Source organism: Podarcis liolepis (assembly GCF_965112155.1).
Source record: "Podarcis liolepis genome assembly, chromosome: 10".
In the NCBI taxonomy this organism is placed as follows: domain Eukaryota; kingdom Metazoa; phylum Chordata; class Lepidosauria; order Squamata; family Lacertidae; genus Podarcis; species Podarcis liolepis.
The window spans coordinates 35,311,370-35,332,096 of NC_139562.1; the positions used below are offsets into that span (position 1 = coordinate 35,311,370).

General features: G+C 40.0%; 1 protein-coding gene across 2 annotated transcripts in view; it reads left to right on the forward strand.

Moving 5' to 3' along the window:
* The window catches only part of IKBIP (IKBKB interacting protein), a 427,064-nt gene extending 418,180 nt beyond the window's left edge, over positions 1-8,884 (forward strand). Inside the window, exon 5 of one of the 2 annotated variants that reach the window (XR_014516491.1) lies at positions 8,806-8,883. The gene's annotated coding sequence lies outside the window, so the exon portion shown is untranslated. Of the gene's footprint in view, positions 1-8,805 lie in introns of both variants that reach the window. The other variant, XR_014516492.1, reaches the window with a different exon arrangement.
* The last annotated feature ends 11,843 nt before the right edge of the window (positions 8,885-20,727 follow it).

Sequence of the window (20,727 nt, forward strand, 5' to 3'; positions counted from 1 at the left end):
AATTCCACAACCAGAACACCACCACTGAAAAGGCTACCCTGCAACATTTTGAAGGGCTTCTGTCACTAAACAGTAGCAACTTTACTGCCATTATTACTCTGCTCGGCTAGGGGGAAGACAACACAGAGAGAAGCAGTCAGAATATAAATTGTCCCGTGTGCCTGCTGTGCTTCTCTTGAATAAAAAGACAGGATCTCAAGAGGAACAGACTATCTCAAGAAAGCCCGGGGGGGGGCTGTACTGCGCTTCACATTAAATGCACATCAGCATAGAAAGATCTTGTTTGCAGGGTTGGGAGGTTGGTCTCAATAAAGGTGCAATGGCTTTGCTCTCTCTGCAGAAATATTGACAGCTACAGTGCAATCAATATCCCAATCAGTGTAGCAAAGTGGTTATATCATGGCAGAAGCCAACCCATCAGCTAAGCTTGCAAAGTCCGCAATACAGAAAATAGAACTGGAGTCTAATTGAAATTAGGGTCAAAGTGATGGCAGCAGATCCAAGTGATTAAACACAAATCTGCCCCCAAGCACACAGAAAGAGTAGGGGTGGACCTAGAGAACCCTTAAAAAAAAAAAGAGTTGAGGAGTTGCATTTTGCTACTGTTGTTATGTTATGTCAGGTTGAGCAGTAAAACAATAAAACTAAAAACAAGGAGAGGTGATGAGGCAGCCAGTAAAACGCTAAAAATATAAAATTAGAATTAGGAAGTGGCTAAAAACTACTTGAAAGCTTAATTGAAGGCAGGAGTTCTGACTAGGCTGCTGTCTCAGTCGCCATCTTGTTTCCGTTCCATGATGTGCTATGGATGTTTGTATGTGATGCCAATAAAAGGTTTGATGATGATTTTGCTACTGGATTTTACACAGCTGAAGGACGCAGCAAGACATCCTTTCTGCACAAATACCTTTTCTGTGTTTGAATGCAGAAATAAGGAGAGGAAAAGTAAACAAATAATCATTTATATATATATTCACGTTCTTTTCAAAAAGTGAAAATTAGGGGGGAAGCAGCCTGTTAATCTTCTGTCTGGTGACAATTGGGATAACTCCAAGAGAAAATTTGTAAGGGTTTCAAAATGTTTGTTTGAGGAGATGTTAAGAATGTTACATTCTAGAATACTCTCTCTGGAATAATCATGAAAGCCTGGAAACTCACTGGGATCCAGACTGGGTGGAATACATTTATAATTCCCACTCACCTCCTCCCAACGGGTGGGCGGAGTTTGCAACCCCGTGCAGGACTTACCTGGCCGGGTGCCACCCACCTAGGTACAGGGTGTAATTGGCCCGCCCCTGCCTGGCAGGCCAATGGGCTGTGGGCAGGGGTGTGGCCAGGGACAGGTACTGGGGCCCATCCTTCAGCCAATGCTCATTCTTCTTCCTTCATTCCAGACTGAGTGGAATACATTTATAGATTTTTTTACACAAAAGTCTGCCCAACCATAAAACAGTACTGTGTTGAGACTTTCATGTGCCCGTTACAAGTTGATTTTCATCCACGTGCCAAAACACATGTCAAACAAGAAATTGTTTCAATATCTTTCATTATTTTTAGTATTTTCACTAACTCAACATATGACAGAAGCCTCAGGTGCCTTCTGACAGCAAGCTGAATTTTAGCAGGTTATCAGGAACCATGGGAATGACATATTTGGCACATATATGTATGTGGTATAGGACGGGAAACTTGTACAATCCTCCACTAATACAGATTGCAATTGTGTCAAAAAAGAAAAGAAAAAAGGGAGATATGTCATGGCCAACTCAGAGCTGTTGAACGGTAGCAGTAAGAAATACTAAGACATTTTTAAAATGGCATTTTCTGGTAATATTGGCACAAAGCAAGGTGTAGGTCTGTAAAATTGGAGTCTCAGCACGGAAATATGCATTATAGCTTACTGAGACAACATGAATGTTTGGTTTCCAGATTTGGCAGCCAATTTGCTCCTCCTGCCGGTCTTTGTTACTCCCATGCCACACTGAGCTAATGCAAAGTTTGGTTTGGTGTGTTGTCCCAACCAAGACTCATGATTAAGCTTTCTCTTTACTCACCACAAACAAACCTTCCAGGTCTAAGTGTGAACCAGGTCAGTGACTGAAATTACGTTTAGCAATTTTAATGTCAAATACTGTCAAATCACTCATCATAGATAGCTACCATCCCAAGGGGACACTACAAAAAGCAGCAGAGAGGTGGTAAGAAATAATGATTCATGTTGATTTACAACATGAGATGCTAATAATCTCTGCAGCTACCCTCAAAACAAAGTGTATACCTTAGCTTAGGGGTCCTAGTACTGAGTACCATCAGTGCTTTTTCTGTGGTAGTACTTACCTGTACAGAGTACCATGCCCTCTTTCTTTGCTGCCTCTGGCAGCCATTTTGTGATGACACTCACAGCACTTTTATCAAGCCATGAGTTCTGGCACTGCTTTCTTCTTCTTCTTTTTGCTACTAAAAACACTCAATACCACTTGTATGTCCTTGTAATTAACCTTGTTCAGATTAAATGAACACATGGTAAGATGTTCAAGGTCATACCACGAGCCAACCCTGGACTTCCATACCTTCAAAATCCCATTTCCATAGAGACCTATGTGCATAATTCTGAATCTGATCTGCACAGACACCCAGCACATGACCTGCACTACTATTTATTTTTGCAGAGAATTGGTCTCATGTAGCGCCCCCCCCCCCATGATCACCTTATACAGAGTCTTCATTAAAATCAGCCGAATTATTAGTAACTGCAGCTCAAATGGCACTCCCTAAATCACTGCAAAAAAACTTAGAAAATGCTGCTGAATAAACCTTTTACTGACATATTTGCATTTAAAAAACCAGCATGTTCATCTCTTGAGAGCAATTTATCCTTAAGAGTGCACGCCTTTCCAATTCTTCATAATTTTTTCAGGGGGAAACATAGGATGCACCCACTTATACTTCAAAATTATAGCTTTAAAAAGAACATTATATCTTTTCAGCTTTTTGTAACTCAGTCAAAACAAATTCCTTACCTGGCAGTAAAGTTGAGTGACATTGTGTGCACACATGATAGATCTATAAAATTCTTTAAGACGTCTCCTACAATTTACACATGCATGACGGATATTCTTCCATTCACAACATTGCTGGAAAGCTAAAGAAAATAACAAAACAAGGAAAATTACTAGGGAGGAAAATATAGAATATAGGACAGCCTAGCCAGAAAATATATTTTCCCTAGCAAATTAGAGTGCATTTTGTTATCAATAGGACGCTCTCTCTCTCTCTCTCTCTCTCTCTCTCTCTCTCTCTCTCTGTGTGTGTGTGAGAGAGAGAGAGAGAGAGAGATATGGAGGGGGGGGGAGAAAGGCTGTTGTACTAAAATCTATTGTAAGACCAACAGACCAAGAGCTGTGGAGGTCCTGCATACCTTAAAGCTTAGCATATCTACTGCGGTATAAATTTAGTGTTGTTCAGTCTACTTAATCAAATGCACAACACAGCATACAAAAACTCATACCCCAAAAAATGTGTTCTTTAGGCTTTATGGTGCCACTTTTTCCTGTTTGGAATCGACTATGACTAGGTACCATTAAGGAATTAACATTTCACAAGATAAATCTGCATAGAATTTTGTTGAGAGTCATGTGGAGTTTCCCACATCCCACACAGACTCATTCTTCAGCCTGTCCTAGAGCCCTAACCCACCCAACTAAAAAACAAATGGGTAAATGGGGAGAACAGAGGACATTGCACATTGGCAAAAGCAATGTAAATATAGGGTGCTCCCTTGTTCTAGTTTACCTAGTTGCATTTCCAATTTGTGCCTCATTTTTAAGTGAAGAGTGAGCAATAGGTCTAAAACGATAAAAGCAAGACCACCATGTCTGATTTGGACATAATAAGAAGCCACTTGCAGAAGCAATCAGGCAGCACACACAAGCCTGTAGCTCATTCCTACTCAACCACAATAAGCTAGAACGTTTGGCTTCTAGTTGCATGGAGAACAATGCAAGAATATGCAGGCAGTATCACACTGCCATTCTGAACCCACAGGCTGCTTTTGTTTCTTTCAGTTCAGTTCCATGCAGTTATATCACTATATCTCTATGCTCAGCACTGCATACAAAACAGAACCAAGTTCCTAAAGTGCACAGAGAATAAATCAGGGTTGCCATAAGTCCAGAGTTTCCTGAACATAGCCTGAATATTGCAGATGGAAGCAGTGTCTGGGTGGAAATTGCTAAAAATGTCTGGGAAAATTCAGACATATGGCAACTCAACAATTTTGGCAAAAGAAAAAAAATATCTTTGAAATATGGCAACCTTGAGTGATCATTAAGTATCCTAAGTATCACCAAAAAGTTCCTGATCTTCTTTTATGAAAAGTGCTCCAGTTCCCAGCAGATCTGGTTGGGAACTTGATCAGATAGATGTTTTCTTGGAGACGCGTAGGGGGCCAGAAAGTATAAGTTTCTCACTGTGGGAATTTTTTAAAATACAGTGGTACCTCCAGTTGCAGGTGGGATACGTTCTGGAGGTCTGGAAGGATCCCGATGTTTTTGCAACCGGAAAGACCACATGCGCATGCGGCAAAAACCCAGAAATATACTTCCAGGTTTGCCACTTACGTATCCCAAAGTTTACCTAACTGGAGGGATACGTAAGCAAAGGTGCGACTATATGGGATTATTTATTGAAGGAAAATTTATTTCCTCAAAATTCTAATGCAACTATTCTGGCCAATCTCGACAATACTCCAGGCCATCACTATTTTGCAGGAGAAATTCAAGTGCACACCAGAACTTTAGGTTTGCACAATAAAAGTAGATTAAAGTGCTTTGTCAGCCTAGCGCAAGAGCTGCACTTTAAAAACAAACAAACAGATCTTTGCATTAGAGAAGTTTTGGGGCAAATACACTAAAAAGTGTGGGAAGAATGAATGGTTAAGGGGAATATGTATCTATTCCTCACAAGCAAATCAGGATGAAAGCTCATTGTCATATAACAAATCAGACGAAATGCTCAATAAAGACTGGGCATAGTCTGAACATCACACAGACTTTGTGCAAGCAAATCAGGGTGAAAGCTGTATAAATAGGTCAGTTGGAGGAGCCCTGATCATCTTTCAAAAATGCAGTTGGAAACACACAATACAAGCTACAAATATAATAATGCTTGCAGTCCGCTAGACATGCTGCACAAATTAAACATTTTAGATAATTGATAGTTCAGTGCAAAGTTAATGGAATTTCATTCCTGGTCCTGCAAAATACCAAGTACTGGTTTGGGTTTCAGTGCTTATATGTACTAATGGTTTTCATCTTTCACATCACTGACAAAGAGTAAATTTTCCAGTAAAAGCATCAGAATGACTGGGTCAGAATCAAATAATGCTAATAAAACCAAATGGAAGAGGCAGCTATTGGGCAAATAAAAAACGAACGGAAAACAGCTGAAACAAGGCTTATGATGTTCAGTGTTTATCAAACATCTCTTCAAAATGTTACAAATTCCAACATTCCATAAATTAGGTATAGGTATTTTATATCTCATAATGCAGTAGAGGAGACAGAGACAAAGTGCTAATAAGCCCATTTCTATGTGGGTCTATGTGTATGGCACATTTCACTAAAATGTTTTGGAAATCTAAACATGGAAACTCAGTGAATACTAGAAGACTTTATAGAACCTAGTCCAGCAAGCTGAGGAAACCCAACTCACCATTGCCAACCACCTTGCATGCCAGTTTTCCTTCTACCAACTTCCACACATTTTTCCATGCAGAAACATTTCCCTGCTCTGTGACCTGAGATCTTTTAGGTGAAGATGCAAAATACCAAGCCCTGTTGCTTCTAAACAAAAAAGGCTATAGAATCTATCCAACTAATTACAGCTGGAGAATTGGAACATCCACCCAGTTATTAAAGAAATGTTTAGAAAACAATAAACTGGAGGGCCACAGATTGCTGGCAGAAGTCTTACACATGTTCTCTTCAAGGTAAAGGTAAAGGTAAAGGTAAAGGGACCATTAGGTCCAGTCGTGACCGACTCTGGTGTTGCGGCACTCATCTCGCTCTATTGGCCGAGGGAGCCGGTGTACAGCTTCCGGGTCATGTGGCCAGCATGACTAAGCCGCTTCTGGCGAACCAGAGCAGTGCACAGAAACACCGTTTACCTTCCCGCCGGAGCGGTACCTATTTATCTACTTGCACTTTGACGTGCTTTTGAACTGCTAGGTTGGCAGGAGCAGGGACTGAGCAATGGGAGCTCACCCCATCGCGGGGATTCAAACTGCCGACCTTCTAATCGGCAAGTCCTAGGCTCTGTGGTTTAACCCACAGCGCCACCCGCGTCCCTATTCAATGGGACTTACACCTTAGTAAACATGTGAAGGGCTGGGCTTGTGGGTTGGTATACTAAAGAGTTTTTCACAGTGACATTTATTTCATATAATCTTTTGTATCAAGGGTAACGGTCATTGTATTTCTGCCTCCAACTTCACTTGTCAAACATTAATGAAAAATCAATAATGAGTTATGTTCCCAATGTTTTCTGACACACCTGTGTTCAATCCTGAAGAAAGCAGCCCCGTTCTGTGGGGCTGACTGGAATATACGAGCAGATTTCCTGCAGCCATTTTGCTCTAAGTGGATTCAACTCAGAAGGATCGATGAGCCGTTCAATAAAGCCTGCAGAGCGAAAAGACAAGGTGTGTGTGAGAGAGATTATTTTGGATAACTTTCTTTCTTTGCAAATGTTGGGGGGGGGGGGATGAAAGGACAAAGGCTATTTTCCACTACAAATATGACATTGTAGTTTGAAAAGGAACTAGTGACATGTGAGGCCACCCCTGCCACAGCTTACTCCAGGAACCATTTTGATTTTTCAACATTCCTGTTGAATACTTGGGGGAAAGGGGGGCTTTCTGAGTAGTCAGTAGGAATGATTGGAAAGCTCAAATGGAGGAAGTGCAGTTCCCTGCAAGTCCCCCAGACATGCACCTTTCCTAAGCCAACAACAAAACAGAACCTCTTTGCAGGAAAAAAACAGAAGAAGGCAACAGGTGGCAGACAGGACTCACTACTATAGAGAAGGGGCTCAACACAGCTTCTCATTAGCTGGAAAAAACTATGAGTCCCAAGATCCCTGGCAAGAAATGAGTCACATCATTAACAACTAAGCTTTACAAGTAAAGATGAGAGGGAAATTCTGTTCACGTTTTAAGGCAAACAAAATTCACACTTTCCGAAACAATACATCAGCTGACACATAACCCATACATTTGGAAATTGCCCTTCTCCAGATTTTGCAATGAATTCTCTAGTCAAGCAATGTGTACAAAAACACACATGATTGGGTAAAGTTTGCATAAAAAGGTATTATATTACAAGCAATTGCTTTGCAAAAAATGTGTATATTGGGGGGAAATGCATTCAAAATTGTACTGCATACAAAAAAAATAAAAATTGCAAACTGATGTGGAAATGTGTATAAGTGAATTCAAGATTGGAAAAATGAGAGCCCAACAAAACTAAAATTAACAGATTTCCCCATCCCTACTTGCAAGTTCTCTCTGATTGTATGAGGGGTCTCCCCTGCCACAGGTTACCTCTTCCTCAGGCTATAGTTTCCTTCTTTTGCATGAGGAAGTCTAGAGGGCTGATAGAGATCCTGGATAGTAGTGGGAGCAGAATGTGAACCCCATGTCATGTCAGGCCCAGCTCAATGAAAGCAGGACCCAATTCAAAATAAGGCCAGACTGTCTGAGCAGGTGTAGTACTTATTTGACAGAGAACACATGAAATGCACTTAGTTTGAACAGAACAGTTAATCTGCGGCAAAGAATGAGTTAAGGTATGAAAGCTAAATCCAGAAGAACACCCATTCTGCCAAACATAATTATGTTCATATTAAAGTGTTGACTTGATATTCCCTTGATTAATTTTCATCACACTGTGTATTTGTTTTCTTTCAAGTTTATTCTAAATTAAGCCATTCTCCATGTCATTGTCAGTTCAGGTCTTGAATGCTTCTGCTAATAAAAGCTGCCAAAAGCCTTTTGACTTAATCAAACATGTCACATTATAGAATGATAGAGAAGAATTTGCATCTGTATCTGTGGCTAACAGTATGACCCTGTACACAGTTACCCAGATGCAATTCTCATTTTATTCAATAGTGCTTGCTACCAAGTATTTGCTTTTAGGATTGGAGTTTTAGTTGCCAATATATCACAATTAAATGTCATAGACACACTACAGAAAGTGGGAGAAAGCCTTTTTAAACTGACTTTCTAATCAATGTAAGTATAATTGATTTATAAACTAGGCCACTGCAGCAAAATAAGAATTACCCCCATTCAACCAGGGTGTTGGGTAGGACTTGGGTACATATGTATTTAACAAAATTTATATACTACTTGATTATAGTGAAAACTGTAAGCAGTTTAGAAGAAACATTAAAATTGTCAATAAAAACAGTGAAAACATTTAACGATAATTAAAACCAACATGTCTTGAATGCCTAAACAAAAATATTTTAAGTAGGTGCCAAAAAGAGTACCACAAATCGAAGTAGCTGAGTGGACAAATAAAGGGTCAAGTGACCACCTTGTAAATGGCTACTAATCACTAACATAAGGTGGATTACTAAATTTTGTGGAATGGTTTTCAAGAGGATTTTATTCTGCTCATTGTGATTTGGAAATGGGTAATTACTGCTGTAATTTGCCCTGAAGAAGTAGGCACCTGGGAGGAAGTTTTGACTCTTTTTGCCATGCTACACAGGTCACAAAAAGATGGGTGGCAAGGATAGTGACATAGCTGTCAACATTTCCCTTTTTTTAAGGGAAATTCCCTTATTCCAAATAGGATTCCTCGCAAGAAAAGGGAAAAGTTGACAGATATGGATAGTGAGCAATGTCTGTAATGAAAACCTTTGCTTTTCTTACCCACTATCTGGGTCTGAAAGCTTCCCAGTCAAGTTCAGGGGTTGCACATTTCCCTCCCCCAGCACCACACAATGCTTTGGAGCGTCACTAGGCTTCTCAACCAGTCCATAAAGCCTTTTAATAAACCTCTAAGATGGTAGTGGTGGGGATTTCCTTAGGTTTGTGCAAGCCCTAACTGGGATCCAGGACTTGGGCTAAGAGTATATTTAAGTTTTAAAAAGTACCGTTTGGGCGCATACAAAAGTGAGACTTTCATTCTGAGCTGTAGAAGAACTTTTGAGGGAAATCACACATCTGATTTCTACAGCATCCGATTATGAGCTTCAGTGTCACTGGTTTTAACAGTACATCCAGATGATCATTTTAAGGAGCCATTAGATGTATCTCATCCGTCCCTTGCACTCACTGACACATCCATCCAGAGCTTGTCCCCAGTCTGGTCCTGCTTGTCAACATAGTGTGAGAAAGGGACAGCACAAGTCATGCAATTCATAGAGGCAAAGTAGAACCTGAATGGTGCAAAACATAGTGGGGGTTGGGGAGGGCACCCATGAAGCTCTCCTGTTGGGCTCAAGGACAGAACACGAAAGACAGAACACAATATAGCATGAGGGCAAGACTGGACACACAAAGAGAATTTCCTTGCATCTTCCGGGCCTCACTCCAGGGTGAGTCATGGGACCCATAGGAAATCATGCAATGGCACGAGATCACAGCACCCAAAATGGCCACCACACTCTTGCATGAAAAGAATGGGATGTCCCAGTTTTCCCGGGACAGTTGAGGCATATGTGACAGAGCATTCCATCATTAGTTGAGATTGATAGTTGAGATTCCTGAATTGCAGGAGGTTGGTCGAGATAACCTGCGGGATCCCTTCCAACTCAATGATTTGGAACGGTCTCCTTTGGGAGGCTGTGGACTCTCCTTCATTGAAAGTTTTTAATTTCTATTTTGTATTATCAAATATATAAACTACCCAGAGGATGGGTGGTATAGAAAAGTAACAAAAAATAAAGCATTCAGGATCTGGATTCTGCTTAGGACTCCTTCTGAAATGTATAAACAGAGCCTATCTGAAGCTGTTGTTTGTTAACCATACCACAAGGGAAGCGTAAATGGTTCTGTAAGCAGAGCTGAGAAATCACAGCAATATTTTTAGATATAACATAAGTGCTTTATAAACACCTCGATGTGGAGCCAATCTTCTTAGCAAACATACTGACCAGAGAGAAAGAACTAGACAATAATTAGGCGCCAGGTGGGTGGACATTTGCTTGTTGAATCAGGAGCATTTATGTGATTTTTGAAAACATTACAGTACACAAATTACCCAAATAAGCTAGCGTAGGTTGAGCAGTAATTTGTTGGATTCTCTACACTGCAAACTCAGAAGTGGTATAAATCATAGCGTTTCCCAGTTGGAATCTAAAATGCTTAGCTCTTTAAGGACACTAAGAGGCATATATAGGAGTAAGGCCCACTGAACACAAGGAGCAAGGAGAATGATCTGTAGAACATTCCCACCACCTTCACACAACATTAGTTCCTATACTTTTCTTTAATAACCTGGAGGACTACATTTATAAGCCTGAAAACAGGCTTATATCCACAATGGAGATGTGGCTTTATTTTATAATAACAGCTGATTTTAAAAGCCAGTAAGCATTCTGGTTCTTCCAATATTAGTCATCTTAGACTAGGTTCATCTTTTAGTCAGGCTTACATTCAATGTGACAGATGTTATTTGTTACACTGCACTGGTGTTTCCATGTGTGTCTTTAAGTTATTATGATGTTCACCACTTTGGTGACTTCTGTTTTAAAAGTGATATACAAATAATTTGGATAAATAAGTGATATTGATATCCTGAAGGATCTCAAAAACTTGCAAATCCCCATCTATTTAAGAGCTGCAAAAATGGGCAGGAAACAGACATATGAAAGCTACCGTTATGCACTTCAACTTTCCACTACAGTTACAATCCCCCAAGCTGAAGAAATCCCCCTTTGTCTTGACTAGCTATATGCCATGCAGAAGGAGGATTTACATAGCTCCTTCTATCACAACAGTCAGTGCTGAATTAAACCCTGTGGAAGCCCCGAGGCAGTTGAAATATTGAGGCTCGTCTGCACGCTTGAGTGGGATAACATTGAACTAAGAAAGCTTGATTGTAATTTTCTTTCAATATCAAGTCAATATTATTTTGATCCGTTGTTGCAGGGCCCCTATAAAGCATGGGGCCCATAGGCCTGTGCCTACTCTGCCTATTTGGTAACCCAGCACTTGAAAATGGCAAACAAATTTGCATGTTCATATTCCCAGTCTCCCAGCAGCTATAAAAGGTGCAAAAGCATTTTTCATGGCCAGGCTTTGGCAATGTTGCTTCTGATTGAGAACTCAATTTCAAAAGTCCAAAACAGCATACAAAGACAATCATTAGGCATGTACAGCATTTAATGAAATGAATGGCTGCAGATGGGGAAGGCAAACTCTAGCCTACTGTGTTTGGCTGGGAGATGAGCACAATGCCACCTGCAGCCACTCTTACTACTATTATGCACTTGACACTCTTCGATTCCAAGAAGAGGCATAGGCCACCTAGCTTCAATGAGTAGCTAAGCTACCTCCCATTGGTTAGCAAGCTTGGAGGGTCTAATGACAGGAGGGACTCCTGATCCTGTCTGCAGCCAGACAGGTGTTCCATCAATTGTTTGGACAAAGCCTATTTTAATCATGGCAAAAGGATGTGATCACTCCCAGCATCCTATTGACACTGATTGAGGATCATCTGTTTGGTGGGAAGCTGATTATTCTAGACTTCGCTTCTGTGGATAAATGAAGCTACTGGTTACTGTGGAACAGGGAGATATGAAGAGGGGGTAACCTTGTAAGAAATTTTTGAGTTGTTTTACACTTTGGTAATAGATGAAAGTTTCCCATAATGTTGATTTTTTAAAGTTTGACCCAAGAGGTTGGAAGTTGTGGGAAGAATATGCCAGTAAAATGTGATGGTAATGAAAATCTTCCAAACATTTTATATACTTTCCATACAATGACATTTATTTGGGGATCATTTTATAAATCTTGGAAGCAGAAAGGGATAGGATGTTCCTTTTTGGACTGTTTTCATTATTATTACTATTGTTATTGTTATTGTTGTTATTATTAATAATAATAATAATAATAAATTTTATTTATATCCCGCCCTCCCCAGCCGAAGCCGGGCTCAGGGCGGCTAACAACACTAAAATAGTGCAACATTATAAAACATCATAAGAATTAATTAAAATCAAAATTGATGGCAACCATAAACTAAAGTATTGTAAAGATTGCCATTATTATTATTATTATTATTATTATTATTATTATTATTTGTACCCTGCCCATCTGGCTGGGTTTCCCCAACCACTCTGGGTGGCTATTACTATTTCATTTTGCTTAGTTGTCAATTATTTTATTTTTAACATGTGGAATTTATATTTTGTAGTTAATTTTCATTTGTAATACTTAATCTGATTTTTACGGAAGATATTATTTAGTTCTATATGTTCTAAAACGTGGAATTTTCATTCTATTCTAGTTGTTTTACTGTTGGGATTCACTGTTTAGTTGTTAGTTGTGATTTTTTTCTAGTTTTTCTCTATTTGATTTTTATTTGTAATGTTTTAAGGTAAGTTGTAAATTTGAATAATATTTTTTATTAAAGATTTTCATGAAATACAAAAGAACGTGCAGATAAGTGCAATAAGATATTTTTTCTCTTAAATATAAGTGGCATATAAATTGTTGGGTAAATTAATAAGAAATACAGTGGTTGCTCGGGTTAAGAACTTAACTGGTTCTGGAGGTCCGTTCTTAACCTGAAACTGTTCTTAACCTGAGGTACCACTTTAGCTAATGGGGCCTCCCACTGCCGCTGCGCCGCTGCTGTGCAATTTCTGTTCTCATCCTGAAGCAAAGTTCTTAACCTGAGGTACTATTTCTGGGTTAGCGGAGTCTGTAACCTGAAGCGTCTGTAACCTGAGGCGTCTGTAACCCGAGGTACTATAAAATTTATATGACAAAGCTATTTCATTCAACCAGCTACTGAGAAGTTAACAATAATGTAGAAATCAAAACCCCATTTTCAACACAAATTAATTCACAGAATACCTTGGACAATATACTTTAAACAGAGCAGATGGGTAGAATATTAGATTCACTTATAATGAATATACAATATACAGTGTTACATTTTTACAGATAATTAATCCTCCAAAGGTTGTTATAATAAGGTAATGTTATATTATTCACTGCATTTTAGAAAGAGCTTACATGTTTCTCAAGGTCATAAAGCCCCAAGATTTATACTGGGAGGCTCTTACTGGGAGGCAGTATGTTTCAAACGCTAAGTGGCATTGTTACTTACTCAGAGGACTATCAGACACAGGAGGGAAGACTGGGAAGAGGTTAGGGAGTCATATAAGATGGGGGGGTTGGCTAGGGAAGGATCAGATGACTGACTAGACAGGGCAAAAGTGATTTGGGAATTTCAAAACAAGCAACTCTTGAGAAAGGACTTAATCCAGGAAAAAGAAAACATTTAGACAAAACGTGTTCTCCTTCATGGAGAGCACGTGTTGTGGTGGGGGCTAGCGAGACACCCCACTGTTGCTGGGTGGGTAAAATTGAGTTGGCCACTGCTGCGATTGGGCTCTCCTTGTCATGGGGGAGATTTTGATGTTGCCATTTCGTGATTGACAGCTTGAAATGTTAAAACCCCTGTGCACAGCGTTGAGCTTCCTCTTTTCGCTGCGCTCATCGGATTGCCTGCCCACCCTCCCTTCATTTAGGGTTGTTTGCGTTGACCTTGCTATGCCTGTCATGGGGTTGTCTGCTTTTGGGGCAGGGGCCCGGTAGGAATTTTGTCCATTTGGCTGATTGGCTGGGGCCATTTGGTTTTTGCCTACTGCGTAGCAAATAGTCACAACTTGTAAGGTTCAGAGTTAGGCATTGGTTTATGGTTTGGTTGGTTGAGGGGCATGGATTGGCTGTGCCTGCCCCTCTAATGCTGCTGCAGCAAGGATATTCCATTAAAGGAATACAGGGGCTCGCCATGCTTTTGTCCGAACCCCTGAGAAGGGGTTAGGGCCACACAAGAGCCTCTGGGAGCATTTGGGGAGAGGTGAGGGAAGGTCCCCTTCTCCATCGCTCTCCTCTCTGACTTTGATGGTCATGCGAATGTCAGTCTGTCCCCAGCAGGGTCAGATAGTCGCAACCAATGCCTAAGCAACCACTCACATTTTTTGTATTTTAATAAAGTTGTGGCCAAAATTATGCCAAAAACCTTAAACAAAAACTAAGTGTGAATCATGTTTTTATTTGGGGTGGCTTTGGGACCTCAATGTGGAAATACGAAAGCAATCTATCATAATTTTTAATCAGCAGATTCTGTGTGCTGTTAGTTTTGTATTTATTGGCCCTAAAATAGTTGTGCTGACTGTATCATCTCTCTCTCTCTCTCTCCCTCTCTCCCTCTCTCTCTCTCTCTCTCTCTCTGTGTGTGTGTGTGTGTGTGCACGCGCGCGCCAGCCCCAGTGATTGTGTTGTTTGAATGGAATAAAAGGCAGCATGTGGCATGGTACTATCTTGCCAAACAGAAAGCAAATGAATAGAATTTTCCTACTGCGGTGGTTTCAGTTGTGTACTGTCATATCCAAATTTTCTGGATGATTTTTGGTGGCACATTGTAAATTACTGGAAATGTGTACGCTAGGTGTGTTTGGCTGGGTGACAAATAGATTTGAGAAGCCTCTATTAAGTCCTGTGACAAGCAAATGTTAGGCACTGAATGGATCCCAAAGTATATGGCAAATACATCATAATTCCCTCAACATTTTTGATATAATTGTGATACTATATATTCATCATATGCAATGCAGTGTATAAGAGATGAACTTACACCAAGGTGACTCAAGTTCAAATCCTTGCTTGACCATTAAGTTCATTGGCTTGCTTTGCTCTAGTCTCAATTTTTCAACCTCACCTACTTGTGATATTGGTGCTAAGATAAAATTAGGAAACCTTCATCTCCTCCGGTTCACTATTGGAGGAAGGGTGGAAAATGGAAACTGAATGAATTACTTTGTCATGCATGGTTCAAATTCCAATAGTGTTTCTGAGAAAACAAAACACACAGATGAGTTTCCACATATTTGCTTCTTGATTTTACCACAATGCTATTTGTTCAATCGCACTTTTTTTTTTAAAGAACAGTTTTCTGTGCAGAAAACACTGCATGTCTAAAAGTGTTTCTGGTTTATAAGTTCAGAGATTCCCCAGGTCCTCAAGGGACTATCACGGAGCCAAAGATTTTGCATTTTGATCTTAGATTCTGCTAGCAGATGTTTAAAAATGCATGTAACTAGACAGCTCCCTTTTGGCTACACATCTGAGAAATCTTGAAAACCTAATTTATTCTTTCAAAGGTCAGCTGTAACAGACACCCAAAATTGGTTTCAAATCCTCCTGGGAAAACTGTAGAATAAAAAGTCCTTCTGTGTTTGAGTAATTTTACCCATTTTGAGCATGCATTCATTTCTTCCACAGACAGATAATATATCTTGACAAGCTTATGTCCTATATGTGCTTCTGGACTCATATATATTAAAATCATATCAAACAAATATACACAGTGTAGATAGTGTGACAGAATACAGTCTTGGCTTACCAGCAGCCATGCTAAACATTTTGAGGTCATGGATCCCAAGCAGTCATCTTAAACTGGGTAAAGCTGTTCACAATATTAGTTGTGCAACAGAAATATTTTTACTAGCCAATAATACTCAATAATACAAAAATCAAGGCATGCTGTTTCCAACTTGCATGCCTACTTGGTATTATCTGGGGGGAAAGAATTACTTACATAGCACTTAACTGAAAATTTCACATGAATTCATTACTCTGTACATTTTTAAAATGCAAAATACAGGTTCTGAGATTCCCACGTGTAAATTCAAAACATTGAATTTCCCTGCATCTGCTGGGACACCAAAATTGTAGGCCTTGGAGGGGAATAAAAGATAACCCTGGGCAAAACCAAAGAAATCTTGGTCTAAGTTTTGGATTGTGGCGAGCTATGTATTTTTTAGGACTCACCTTATTTTTCTGATTTTAAGTTATTTAAAATTGTTTTTAATGTAATTTAAATTGTTGTACCTTGCTCTGGGACCTTAGAGTGAAAGGTAAGTAATAAATTAAGTTAATCATAATTATTAATCACAATTATATAACACCCTCCCTGGAGAGGTACCTTCTTTGGCACCAGACAGATAACTTTTCATTTCCCCAGCTTTTTAGATCCACACGCTTTTAATCCACTAGATTTTAGATCTACTTTGTATTTTATTATATTGTACAAATACTATGCGAAAAATTTGTACATATTACTTAGCTGAAGAAATGCACTGAAAAATTAAGAGAAGGGAGACTTTTGAAGGACAGTTGCATTTTGATGTGCGGATTATTTCAGGAAGAGCAAATTAGGTAGGTTTGCCTTTAAATGAAGATTGAATCAAATTCCTCATCTATCTCTACTCGATGAGCTGCTCATACGATGTGCGTAGATGCAACTTATCAAAGCAACTGAAAATGTCCCAGACCAAATTGAAACTTAAGTCCCTAACATAATGAGCTTAAAATAAAATAAAGAAAGCTTGAGCACAAGTCCACTCTGCCCTCTTGCTGTTTCCAGTAACTGGTCCTCAGAAATGTTACTGCCTCCAACTCGGAATGAGAGAAAATCCATCATGGTTAGCAGCCTTATCCTCCATGAATAAGGTTCAGTGGCAATGAGTTCTGTTACAATAACAAGTGCAATGGTTATACAGTGGTACCTCGGGTTAAGAACTTAATTCATTCTGGAGGTCTGTTCTTAACCTGAAACTGTTCTTAACCTGAAGCACCACTTTAGCTAATGGGGCCTCCTGCCGCTGCCACGCCACTGCTGTGCGATTTCTGTTCTCATCCTGAAGCAAAGTTCTTAACCTGAGGTACTATTTCTGGGTTAGCGGAGTCTGTAACCTGAAGCGTATGTAACCCGAGGTACCACTGTATGTGTACTTTAATTAATTAACCTTTAGTAACTAGACTGGAGCCAGATACAGAGATAACAGAAACTCCTTGTTGCAACAGCTTCACGGGCTATAGGTCCATTTCTGGGCAGAATTCAAAGTGATGGTTATGACCTCTAAAGCCATATATAGCTTGGGTCCAGGCTATCTGAGGGGTTGTACTTTCTGAAATGAGCCACTCCACCTTTTTATATATTTCAAACAGGCTTTTCTCTTGGTCCTGCCATGTGCATTGGGCCACAGTAGAGGGCCTTCTTGGAAGATGTGCCCAGATTGTGAAACATGCTTCCATGGGAGGCTAGACTGGTCCCCTCTCTGTTTTCCCTCCAGTAGCAGGCAAAGACTCTTTTGTTTAGATAGGCCTTTGGCCACTAACTAGCTGTAGCGGTGGGGACTTTTAACAGTAGATTTTGTATATTTTGTTCTCTGCTTAAATGGTTTTAAGTTGTTTTGATTCAGTGATGCTTTTAATATGGTAACTGTTTAAATATTTATAACTGGTGTTTTTTTAATTGTATCTTTTTAATTCACGAGCCACCTTGGTTTCTTGCTTTGGGAGAAAGGTGGGATATTAATGAATTGATATAGGTAAGGGGCACAATAGGTGAAAGACAGGTGAGCCTCCCATAAATTTAAAATAGGAGAAGGGAAGTGCTCAACTGACGATCACTTGAACACATTAGATGTGTGCTTTATGTGAAGATCGCATAGGAAAAGAAATACTGTTTCAGTATATGGTAAAGAAGGGACACGGGTGGCGCTGTGGGTTAAACCACAGAGCCTAGGACTTGCCAATCAGAAGGTCGGCAGTTCGAATCCCCACAAAGGGGTGAGATCCCATTGCTCGGTCCCTGCTCCTGCTAACCTAGCAGTTCTAAAACACGTCAAGTACAAGTAAACAAATAGGTACCGCTCTGGCGGGAAGGTAAACAGCGTTTCCGTGCACTGCTCTGGTTCACCAGAAGCAGCTTACTCATACTGGCCACTTGAACCAGAAGCTGTATGCCAGCTCCCTCGGCCAATAAAGCAAGATGAGCGCCGCAACCCCAGAGTCGGTCACGACTGGACCTAACGGGGCAGGGGTCTATATGGTAAGAAAGTTGCAAGACAGAAGCACACACATAGGCTTTGTGGTGGGTGTTTTGGGGTTGTTTTGTTTTGTTTTGTTTTTTGCATTACACCATTGTTTGCTCATTTAGATGAAATTGCAAACTATGGTGTGCAACAAATGAAGACCAGTGGAAGAGAATCGGCAGGTGTTAAATGAGGAGAAAAGAGGGAGAACTCAGCAATCAATAGCTTCATTAGCTGGTTGTTCACAATTAAATGTTATGTAATTAATATCAATTTAACTTTCATGTCCCGTGAACAATATTTTTCAGGATTCTTCCCTTTCCCGGACCATTCACTTAATCTGTCAGAGGGAAATTGCATGATGGCGATTTAAAATGAGAAGTCAGTTGCTTTCGGAGCAATGCAAGTAAATCATTTTTGTTGGTCTAATGTACCAAATTAAAAAACAACAACCAGAAGATAAACTCATATGAACTCTTATTTTGGAATAAGTCTCACTGAATACAGTCAGACTTACTTTTGAGTAAACGTGCAGAGTTGGGGTTTACGGTATACAGTATAAACTTTTTAAAAATGTGACCCTAACTATGTCTACTCTGAAGTTAATCCTTTGAGTTAATAAGGCTTGCTCCCAGGTAACTGAAGTTAAGAGGTCAGAAGGTGCAGCCCACATTTTGAAATATAAAAGCCCAGTTGGTTCCTTCGCTTGAAAAATAATGGAGACTAACTATAAAACTTCCTGAGAAACCGCCTCAGTTTATTGCTCTAGTGAAATTATAAATCTTATGGATTAATTCAAAAGTACTGATATCCTGATTGAATAAAAATGCATTCATAGAATAAAGAAAATTAAAGAAAGTATATGCCACTTTTAAACTCCACTGGTTAATGAAAATGTGGGCACATTACCCGAAAATCACAAAACCCAACCTAATTTTCTGTGATGTTTGGCTATTTGTGTACTACCTTAATTTCCAAGGACAAAACTTTTGAAAGAGCTGTTCACCTGCAAAAACACTGAATGAGGCCTCTTCTTAGATGAAGAAACAAACCTGTACTGCAGATTAAAATCAAATAATTATACCACATTCTAAATCATTTGAAATTGTCATTAAAGTCCCATTTTCATATAGTAATGAAATACATTTTTAAACAATGATTGACTGAGCACTGCTTATTGTTAATTTGGTTATAACAACAATCTCACCGCTTCAAAGCAAACAATTATAATTACTGTTTTCTGCAGTTATGTTAGTTATTTAGAGTGAAATTCAATTGTGTCCAGCCATCAGTAAAATGAACTTCTGCTTGCACAACTTCACTTCCTCTTCTCCCAACCAGAAGTCCCCACCATACCCAAAATCTGCTCAAGACGGTTGGGGGCCGGGGTCCAGAGCATATTGGCGCAGAGTTGCTAGGGCTGTGGAGAGGAGGAGAGGAAGATGGAGTCCACTCATACAATGTTGGATCTCACCCACAAACTTTTTCTTAGGCCACTCTTCGGGGTAGATTACACAGGAGGCATATTTTATTTTATTTTATTTTATTTTGTAGACTGCCCTTCATCTGAAGAACAATGCATTGGAAGAGAAAACAGTTTTGAAAACAATTCCAAAACCATTGGTACTTAAAATAGGTACATAAGCCACAATCACTCCATAAGACCAGTGAACAACTTAATCCATTGCAATCATTTTCTAAACAACAGTGCCAAAAAATATTATGAAGAACAAAACAAACAACCACATTTGGAAGGCTCGTTTGCAGGCCAGCTTTGTAGGAACCAAATGCAAATCTGTTGCAAGGGAGATCCACTAAACAAGGGCCCACCAGACAGGCAAAGAAGCAGGACTTCTGGTGATGACCTTAAATCGTGGGCAGGGTCATATGGGTCAAGGTGGTCCCAAATAGCAGTTTGAATTGGGCCAGGAAACAAACCAGTGACAACGGGTGGAATCTTGAGATCATATCGACTGACTTCCTGTTCCCAATCAACATCTGGGCAACTTCACTTTGTATCAGTTAAGGTTTCCAAACCTTTCAAAGGCAGCCCCACAAAGAGTACAATACAGCAACCCAGTCTGGAGGTCACCAGTGAAAGCATAAACAAGATGAAGTTCATCCAAAACAAATGCTAGTAAGCTGCAGAGGAAAAGAAAGCAAGTTTTTAAGAGGTGTTAGAATTTCTTGGGCAGATCGAGTCTGCCTTGCGCAGGCTACACTATATCTCAAGAACCAAGGGTGTCTATAGGCCATTATAAGCCCCATACGTTCAAAGGCCTCTGCTGCATCAGAGGTGTGGAAGGCATGAAGATGCCACAGTCCACATTAGGCCTACAAATGTATGGGATTGTTGGAGCTCCAACCTCCACCCACCCACCCTGACAAGCACAGACATGAACCTTCACAGCTCGGAACCAAAATTGTATGGCCTTCTCCATTGGTGCCAGGCTGACTGGCCTCTAAAATCCAACACACCTCCACCATCCCCGCCAGCTTGGTGCCAGAGAGGGGAGCCAGAAGCTGGTTAGTTGGCTTTACCTCTTTGCTTGTACCCATCAAGCACAGAAGTAAACCAAATAGCAAGTTTCCTCCCCT